This window comes from Emys orbicularis, chromosome 2 (genome assembly GCF_028017835.1).
Source record: "Emys orbicularis isolate rEmyOrb1 chromosome 2, rEmyOrb1.hap1, whole genome shotgun sequence".
NCBI lineage: Eukaryota > Metazoa > Chordata > Testudines > Emydidae > Emys > Emys orbicularis.
Window position 1 is genome coordinate 298739736 of NC_088684.1, and position 10606 is coordinate 298750341.

A 10606-nucleotide genomic window follows, 5' to 3' on the forward strand; every position below is an offset into this window, starting at 1 on the left:
TGTTTTTATTTAACGTTCTATATGGGGTCACGCCCATGGGCTTTAGGAGTTGCTTGGTCAGTGAACTCCATTTACAGGAAAACAGCTTGTTTACCAGAGTTGTTTTCTCAGATCAGCAGTTCTCAGAAAATGAGAAGCCATGAGACAACCTGGCAAGTGGAGCTCTGTTCATGGTTACTCCCTGCCTGGGTGTGTGGGGTGACCTGAAGTACTAGGGGCTCTCTGGTACCCAGCTTCACCTGTCCCTCAAGGTGACCCTCTGGGAGGAATTTTGAGCTCAGGGCATTGCCTTGTCATAGCCTGACTCTTACATCTGCTGTACATGGTGGAGAGGTGTGCTCGGTACACAGTGAAGTGAGAGTATCTGAGGCTATAAAGACCCACAGCGATGTTGCATTTGAAGCTTATTCTCTTCTTCATGGGCCACATTCCCTCCTTTGTTCTCTTTTCCTGTGTATGAGGCAAGTACAGTGACTGGGACTCTTGAGTGGGCACCTGAGATACAGGGATAGGGACAGGAAAGTGGTGTCACGACACTAGGAACAACCAACATGGCCTCCCTCCAGGAGAGAGGCTGCCACAGATTCAAGGCCTATAGCAGGGGTGGCCAAACTGACTGGCCCTCTGAGCCACATATGACAATCTTCAGAAGTTCAGGATCCAGGGCACACCTGCCGGGGGTTGGGGCTCGGAGCTTCAGCCCTACTCCTGCTGAAGCCCTGAGCCCCTGCAGGTGCTCCCTGCTGGGAAGAAGCCCCGAGACTCCCCTCCCCGCTGGGCAGAAGCCCCTACTCCACCACCCTGCTTGAAAGCAGCGGTCCTGAGCTCTCTACCTCCCAGACCCTGGGGTAGGAGGGAGAACGGGTGTGTGTGTGTCTGCGAGCCGCACTGAAATAGTAAAAGAGCCAAGTGTGGCTCACGAGCCACAGTTTGGCCACCCCTGGCCTATAGACGATCACCTTGTAACACTGGGAAAGGCTGGACTTTTTCCACCAAAATGATGCTAAGGAAACCCCAATGCATTCTGGGAACTTTGTCTGAACTTTGTTTTGAGAAATTAACTCTTGTTATGTTCTGCGACTTTTCAAAGTAGACTGTGTTGCTCAAGGTTGCTTTGTGTATAAATGAGGATTCTTTGGTTACAAGGTAACTGGGAACTCTGGAAGGCTCCCTATGGAGGGTCTGGATAAGTTCTATGAACTGTACATATATAAAAGCGAGGGAGGGAGGTGGGATTTTTGTCACCTGTGTTTTGTCTGTCCTCTTTGCTTTGCTTTTCTTAATTACCCTATCTAACAGGTTATGTGTGTTAAGTCTGAAGAACCTCAAGCCATGGTGTTCCTTAGAATTTAACAAAGTATCATAGTCCGTTCTATAGACACTGCCTCTGCAGCCCCCCTCCCTCTCCCCAGGCTTAACGCTGTCACCCCACTAGCTCCTGAGCCCATGCCCCAGTCTGTCCCACCCACTAGCCATTCTGAGTTGCAGTCTGTGACCCCCCCCCCCCCCCCCAGCAGCCCTGTGTGCCCCACTCTGCCCTAACCTGGCTCTGCGGGCAGGGTGCTGTGATGAATTTCTGCTCCTTGGGGAATTCTGTAGCACTGGGCATAGAATTTTTTTTTCAACACAGAAAATACATTCTGCCCCAGAAGTGCTGCAGTTCCGCCTTTTGCCCGCCAGAGGCTGCTGTGGTGCCAGAACAGCCAGCCGCGGTTTGTTGGCACCAGGGGGCTACTGCCCCGAATGGATCGTTAATGGCTCCCAGCGGAGCAGGTTACTGTCACACCAGTGAGAAACGCCCACAGTCATTCACTTGCACACACGGCAGTGTATTGAGAAGGAATTACACCAGCGGTAAAGGGTTCTATTAAGCACATAACTCTTATGTTAGACATTCAAGAGCTACACAGTAAGAGCGATACATGCCTCTTAGCGAGCCTCTCTGTCACAGCCATACCCAGACAGGCCCTGCGCTCGCCACACACAGCCCCTGCTTGGCAAACAGAGAAGGTGGTTACCAATTCTATGGACGGCTTCTTCTCGCCGGGTCTGGTCTCCTCAGCCCTCTGCTCTGTCTCGGATCCCGCCGAGGCCAGGCCTTGGCTGCCTGGAGACCCCTCTGGTCACAGTCCCACTCGAGCCCACGGGGCAGAGTTTTGGCTACTCTCTCTAGCAGCATCTTCAAGTGTCAATTTAGGAATCCCCCCAACAGTCATTTACTTTGCTTGATTTTTATACTTTTTCCTCAAAGGAGTCACATGCCTTACAAGCGTGCCCAGTGGGCCTGTGGCTCCTGATTTTTACCAAATTAGTCTTTTAGAAGGGGCTGTGGGGGTGATACTGAACGAAGATCACCCCACGTTACTCACTCATCAATCGTTCACTCTGGCTCGCTGCGTGGTGTCCTTGCTCTAGTGTCACTATAACCAGGAGGGCCTGTGTTCCATGCTGGAACTTTATACGTGTGATATTTACTTTTGCATGGGCCCATATTTGCTGACCAATAGGTTCAATATTGATCGTACACACAGACTTTGCCAGTCCTTTATCAAATCTGCTTCTGCATAAAGGGGCCCTGCTCCCAGGATCCTCGGCAGCCCTTCAGCCATGTTTAAGTCATGTCAAGCTATGCTCACATCATTCATTCAGTGTGGTCACACCAATTTGGCACCATCCCAACACGGTTCGTGCACCTGGCTGTTCTGGTACCACAGCAGCCTCTGGCAGGCACAAGGCAGAACTGCAGCTCTTCTTGGGCAAAATGTATTTTTTGCCAGAAAATACAAAATTGTGCAGGACAGAGGAATTTAACGCATCCACATATGAGCAGCATTTCCCCAGGAGTAGACTTTTCTAGCTGCCACTGGGCAGCACAGTATGGGGAGGAGGTGAGCAGCTCTCAGTGGTGAAAGAAGGTGGACTATAAGGTGGATAGAAAGCTGGCTAGATCGTCGGGCTCAATGGGTAGTGATCAATGGCTCCATGTCTAGTTGGCAGCCGGTTTCAAGTGGAGTGCCCCAGCGGTCGGTCCTGGGGCCAGTTTTGTTCAATATCTTCACTAATGATCTGGAGGATGGCGTGGACTGCACTCTCAGCAAGTTTGCAGATGACACTAAACTGGGAGGAGTGGTAGATACACTGGAGGGTAGGGATAGGATACAGAGGGACCTAGACAAATTGGAGGACTGGGCCAAAAGAAACCTGATGAGGTTCAACAAGGACAAGTGCAGAGTCCTGCACTTAGGACGGAAGAATCCCATGCACAGCTACAGACTAGGGACCGAATGGCTAGGAAGTAGTTCTGCAGAAAAGGACCTAGGGGTTACAGTGGACGAGAAGCTGGATATGAGTCAACAGTGTGCCCTTCTTACCAAGAAGGCTAACAGCATTTTGGGCTGTATAAGTAGGGGCATTGCCAGCAGATCGAGGGACATGATTGTTCACCTCTATTTGACATTGGTGAGGCCTCACCTGGAGTACTGTGTCCAGTTTTGGGCCCCACACTACAAGAAGGATGTGGAAAAATTGGAAAGAGTCCAGCGGAGGGCAACAAAAATGATTAGGGGGCTGGAGCACATGAGTTATGAGGAGAGGCTGAGGGAACTGGGATTGTTTAGTCTGCAGAAGAGAAGAATGAGGGGAGATTTGATAGCTGCTTTCAACTACCTGAAAGGGGGTTCCAAAGAGGATGGATCTAGACTGTTCTCAGTGATAGCAGATGACAGAACAAGGAGTAATGGTCTCAAGTTGCAGTGGGGGAGGTCTAGGTTGGATATTAGGAAACACTATTTCTCTAGGAGGGTGGTGAAGCACTGGAATGGGTTACCTAGGGAGGTGGTGGAATCTCCTTCCTTAGAGGTTTTTAAAGTCAGGCTCGACAAAGCCCTGGATGGGATGATTTAGTTGGGAATTGGTCCTGCTTTGAGCAGGAGGTTGGACTAGATACCTCCTGAGGTCCCTTCCAACCCTGATATTCTATGATTCTATGAAAGAACAGGTTAAGGACTATTTAGAAAAGCTGGACATGCACATGGGGCTGGATCTAATGCATCTGAGGGTGCTGAGGGAGTGGGCTGATGTGATTGCAGAGCCATTGGCCATTATCTTTGAAAACTTGTGGGGAGGTCCCGGACGATTGGAAAAAGGCAAATGTAGTGCCCATCTTTTAAAAAGGGAAGAAGGGGAATCTGGGGAACTACAGACTGGTCAGCCTCACCTCAGTCCCTGGAAAAATCATGGAGCAGGTCCTCAAGGAATCAATTCTGAAGCACTTGGAGGAGAGGAAGGTGATCAGGAATAGTCAACATGGATTCACCAAGGGCAAGTCATGCCTGACCAACCTGATTGACTTCTATGATGAGTTAAGTGGCTCTGTGGATATGGGGAAAGTGGTGGATGTGATATATCTTGACTTTAGCAAAGTTTTTGATACGGTCTCCCACAGTATTCTTGCCAGCAAGTTAAAGAAGTATGGATTGGATGAATAGACTATAAGGTGGTGTGACAAAGTGGGGATTTTCCCTTGTTACATTGCATGTGAGTCTTACTGTTGAGCCTATGTGAGTTTTACTCGTTTGCATGAATACTGTGTGTGCTTCATTTTCCCTGTGTGCTGCACCAATACCTCGGTGGTGGGAACAGGGGGTGTGTGACTTTGGCTGAGACCCTCTAGGGCAGGTGAGGATGCTCCAGCTGCCTACACATGTGCTATGGCCGGTGCCCTTCGTAACCTGAGACCCAGGAGGGGGATGCAACCAGGTGACTCTTTGCCCAGGAAGCGAGACAAAGACAAGGAGGAGAAACAATGGGGGTGTCTGAGGTTGGGTCGCTGGAAGCTGGGACTGGAAGTCTGCTTGGGGGGACTGGAAGAGGGAGTCCAGGGCTTCTGGCCGAGGACTCCCCAAGATGGGCTTGGCTGAAAGTCACCGATTTCTGTGCTAACAAGTTCTGTTCTATGCTGTGTTCCTGTCAACTAATAAACCTTCTGTTTTACCAGCTGGCTGAGAGTCACTGCTGATTGCGGAGTTGGGGGGCAGGACCCTTTGGCTTCTCCGGGAGCCCCGCCCAGGCGGACTCACTGCAGGAAGTGCACGGAGGGGCAGAGGATGCTGAATGCTCCGAGGTCAGACCTAGGAAGGTCGAAGCTGTGTGAGCTGCTTGCTCTGGTGACAGTCTGCTCAGAGCGAGGAGGCTCCCCCAGAGTCCTGCCTGGCTTCATAGGGAGCAGTTCCAGAGCATCGCCCAGTGACTCCGTGACAGGTGTGGATAGAAAGCTGGCTAGATTGTCGGGCTCAGCGGGTAGTGATCAATGGCTCCATGTCTAGTTGGCAGCCAGTATCAAGTGGAGTGCCCCAAGGGTCGGTCCTGGGGCCAGTTTTGTTCAACATGGATTGCACCCTCAGCAAATTCATGGATGAGACTAAGCTGGGGGAGAAGTAGATATGCTGGAGGGTAGGGATAGTGATCTAGATTAATTGGAGGATTGAGCCAAAAGAAACCTGATGAGGTTTGTAGTGAGGTGGTGTGACTCCCCGCCGCCCCGGAGGGGGAAGAGCCCATCCGGAGGCTGGAGTGGGCGGAGCTAGGGAGCTCAGAGCCCGCCCCCCAGAGGGTCAGGCGGCGACCCGGAAGTATAAAGCCTGGCCCTCAGAGCTCAGTAAGGCCCCAGCCGCCGGAGAGACCAGACGTCTCCAGCCTAGCTCGTGGCTGGGAAACCTCCGCGGCCCAGAGCAGCCGCCAGGAGCCGCCGGGCCTGCCCTGTGCCCGCTACCCCGAGGAGCCGCCGGGCCTGCCAACCAATCCCTGCCCTAACTAACCCATGATCCTGGATCCCCCAGAGGCCGATACCAACACCCAGGTAGGCCCCAAGGGGGAGTGTGGAAGTAGCCCGGGGGCAGCCGACCCCACTCTGGCTGCAGCACTGCCAGAGCCCATGTCAATGTGTTGCGGCCAGGATCCCCACTGACAGCAGCGGGTCTTCTGCCGCTGCTAGGGCCCCGGGCTGGGACGCAGTGGAGTGGGAGGGCCTGCGTCCCCCCCTGCCACCCAACCCGTGGGTGGCAGACTCCCCCTCTCCTAGGCCGTTTGAGGCTTGAGCCTACTGGTGGTGCTCAGCCCTGACTGAGGGCTTGTTGCCCCGCCCTGACCTAGGGCCCGGGCTTAATACTTGGTACTCGTTTGGTGCTCAGTCCTGACTGAGGGCCTGAGCTCCGAACTTAGACTTATTGCCCGCCCTGAGCAGGGTCAGGGTAACCGTGTCTTCCAGTTACAGCAAGAGTTGCCGAGGGAGACCCCACGGCCGGACGAGTTTCCCAAGCTCACCGGTGTGTAGTGAGCCGGTGTGGCTCCCCGCCGCCCCGGAAAGGGTCGAGCCCCGGCAAACTCTTGTACAAGGTTCAACAAGGACAAGTGCAGAGTCCTGCACTTAGGACAGAAGAATCCCATGCACTGCTACAGACTAGGGACCGAGTGGCTAAGCAGCAGTTCTGCAGAAAAGGACCTAGGGGTTACAGAGGACAAGAAGCTGGATATGAGTCAGCAGTGTGCCCTTGTTGCCAAGAAGGCTAACGGCATATTGGGCTGTATAAGTAGGAGCATTGCCAGCAGATCGAGGGAAGTGATTATTCCCCTCTATCTGACACTGGTGAGGCCACATCTGGAGTATTGCATCAGTTTTGGGCCCCCTACTACAGAAAGGATGTGAACAAGTTGGAGAGAGTCCAGCGGAGGGCAACGAAAATGATTAGGGGGCTGGAGCATATGACTTATGAGGAGAGGCTGAAGGAACTGGGCTTATTTAGTCTGCAGAAGAGAAGAATGAGGGGGGATTTGATAGCAGCCTTCAACTACCTGAAAGGGGGGTTCCAAAGAGGATGGATCTAGACTGTTCTCAGTGGTAGCAGATAACAGAACAAGGAGTAATGGTCTCAAGTTGCAGTGGGGGAGGTTTAGGTTGGATATTAGGAAACACTATTTCACTAGGAGGGTGGTGAAGCACTGGAATGGGTTGCCTAGGGAGATGGTGGAATCTCCTTCCTTGGAGGTTTTTAAGGTCAGGCTTGACAAAGCCCTGGCTGGGATGATTTAGTTGGGATTTGGTCCTGCTTTGAGCAGGGGGTTGGACTAGATGACCTCCTGAGGTCCCTTCCAACCCTGATATTCTATGAACGAGACCCTGCTGTACCGTGGGGACTGTTCCATTATGAGTAAGGCCTGTTGCTGCGACAGAGAGGTCAGTCCCCTGGGTGAATCGGCCCCTCGTCACCCCACCACACTCAAGAACTGTCAGGCCTGCGACGCCTCATCCAGGTATGTGGGTTCCCCCACATTGCAGAGCCCATGAGCGTGGAGTAACCTGGATGCGTGAATCCAGGGAAATCCACCCTGGGAGTTGTGTTACTTGCGGGTCGTATGGTTTTACTGATGTACCCCCTGCAAATCCATCTTCCCCTTCCCTTGATATGCTCCTCTATATTTCCCCTTGTAAATAAAGTGTACCTCGATTGTTGGTCCATCAATCACGGAGGTGTCAAAGACTGTATGTACACGGTATCAGGCTAGTCACAAGGTAAGTCCTGGGTCAGGGAGAGTTGAAAGGACATAGGGAGGTACAGTGGGTTCCTGATTCAATGAAACAGGTGGAGGCATCACCAGTTAGTAGCTAAGAACCCAGGCTGTTGAAATCCCTGCAGCCAAAGCAGAGGGACAACGGGGCCCCTGTTGATTATTAGCTGCCCTTAGGGGTACAGCAACCCATAAACCCCTTCACATTCCTATCCCACAGCGCCCAGCACGGCTCCCTAGAGCGAGTGCATGGTGTCTGTGCTGGGGCCCGTTAGAGGTTCTCAGGTTGGAATTCCTTTGTCTATAACAGAGGGAGCTGCTGGTGATGGACTCTCTTTCAGGATGCCTTCATTTTGAAATTCACTCCTCCATGGGTTCTGGGTTCGCACAGAGACAACTCATCCTACCATTACAAATGCTCCACTAGTGCTTGTGTCGTCACTGGTACTAGAGCAGTGCAACATTGCTTAGCCTTGCTAAGTAAGCGCGATCACAGTAGTGGTGTGAACACTTGTGCTCCTTGCCAGCACTACTCGTGTGTGGATCGGTGATGTTTTTCCAGAGCAGTAGGGGATTGCAATGGGGGCTGCAAAGCTACATAGAGACAAGGCTGCTCTGAGCAAGGTTGTCCCCTGGCAGTGCTCCCCATGTGGAGCTGCACCAGTGCAATGCTGATTTAAACAGCTCCCTGTCAAGCCGGCTGCCTGCACCCCAAGAGCAGCTGCAGCTGTCCTTGGCTCTGCTGGTCCCTGAGCTCCCCAGGGCTGAGAAAGCTGGGTAGGTAATCCATACCACTTCCTTAACACCCTCCACCCAGCTCAACGAAGGATGGAAAAGGAAATGAAAAATGCAGTGTCATAGCATTTCACTTTGTCTAAAACAAGAGAGCTTTTTATTTAGTTTCTTCTTTCTGTCCCTAGGATTCCTCTAAAAGAGAAAGCGCAGGATCCATGACCACTTGGCAAGCACTCCGAGTTAACATACTGGGGGTTGCTCACACGCTGCATCTACCACGCTGCTGAGATCCGGGAGAGAGAACACTGCCAGTAGCTGATGGACACAGAGCAAAGCTGCCCTCTTCCCCTACCACCGGTACAGTCACTAACCACTTCACGGTGCTCACAGCTGCTCTCTGACCTGTCACACCACGCTTAGTCCAGTTTGCTTCCCCCAAAGATAGGGTAAGGTTGAGTCTGTTCTGGGAAATCATTGCAGAGGTTGTTGACGAACACTAGGTTGTTCTGCAATTTTTCGAGCCATCCTACTTGGTTCCTCTTTGGTTTATTTCCTCATTCACTTTCTGTCTGTCTTCAGAGCTGATAGAGCTTCGGGGGATTAAGATTTTTGTTCTCTTGCAATGCCTCTCCCTTCCCTTGGACATGGTTCAGTCTACAGCGGGGATGGAAAATATAAAAGGGTTTGTTGTAGCTTTTTGCCATTTCAGGAGGAGTGGGCATCTCTAGAGTTAAAGCTCCGATGCCTTAACGATCATTGGGTTTAAATTCAAAGATCTGTTCTGCTCATCTCTCTAGTTGTCACTTCATCTGTGATCTTCCTCTGCTTCAGGGAGTAGGAAAGGATCCACACATGTGAAACACTTAAATTGCTAAGTTGTTTCTCTCTCGATGAAGACTGAGACACTGACTGCCCTAACTTCTGTCCACAGCTTCACAAGCAGTTGTTTATTGTTTATTATTCATTATTCGTATTACCATAGCTCCTAGCAACCCCATGGCCCAGAACCCCATTGTGCTAGGTGTGGTACAAACCCAGAAAGAGCTTACATCCCAAGTATAAGAAAAGTGGATGCAGGACAACAGGCTACAGACAGAATGACGGGGGAGCAGAAAGTATCAATGAGACATTGCCGGTCAGTGTGATACACACTGTTCTCAGCACAGCAGCTTCCAACCAGCTTTTTGTAGGCATCATAGCAAAGGAGGGAGGGATGTGGAGGATGTATTGTCGTTTGTTTGTTTGTATTGCCATGGCACCGAGGAGCCCCAGCCATTGACCAGGACCCCCTGGTGCTGTACAAACACAGAACAGAAAGACTGTCCCTGCCCCAAAAATTGGACAGTCTAAGTATTAAGACAAGAGACAACAGATGGATACAGGCAGACCGGGGAGCACAGGGAAACAGCGAGACGATATTGGTCCCCATGACAGGCAGTGGTCACAGCACTCCAGCAGCCTGACTGTTGCCAAGATTTGTGTAGGCATCATGGCAAAGGAGAGTTTGAAGGAGGATTTTGATGGCGGATAATGAGTTCGTTCTGCAGGATCAAGCATTCGAGGCTTGATCCTGCACAGTGCTGAGCGCTCTGGTCTTGATCCAACGAAGTACTGACGCCTGTGCTGAACTTTGCGCATGTGAAATGTTAGCTGGGTAAAATGGCAGTGGTGAGAGTTACCCCGGTTTTCAGAACCCACAGCAGGGGCAACCCCTCAAATCCAGGGTAGGCCACCTGATGGGCCACACCACCTGATTGGCTGGAAGAGTCAGCAGACTGGTTCTTCAGCCCAGCAGCTGTTTAAAGCATTTGCCTACAGCTGGGACAGCTCCTGCTTCTTCCCAGCCTGACGCCTGCCTCGCTTCGCTCCAGGTAACCCAGTCCTGACGCTAGGCCCTGGTATCGGACTGACCGCTAGACACAACCACCCATGGCCCACTCATTGACAGGGAGCTGCTCAAACTGCCAGTGACCAGGTTGTGGGTGGTGGCTCCCAGCGGTCAGAGGCACCGGCCAGGAATTGAGCCAAGGGTCCCGTTGGGGTGATGTGGAGGGAGGTAAGGCAGGAACAGGGCTGGGAAGAATCAGTAGTTTGAACTGCTGCTGGGCTGAGGAGCCGGTCTGCTGACTTCTCCAGCCAACCAGGTGGTGTAGCCCATCAGGCAGCCTGCCACAGCCCAGCTGCGCTTGTTAGGTTGCCTGGAGACTGGCTCTGTGGCCTGATTCCACACACACACACACACACACACACACACACACACACACACACACACACACACACACACACACACACACACACACACACACTG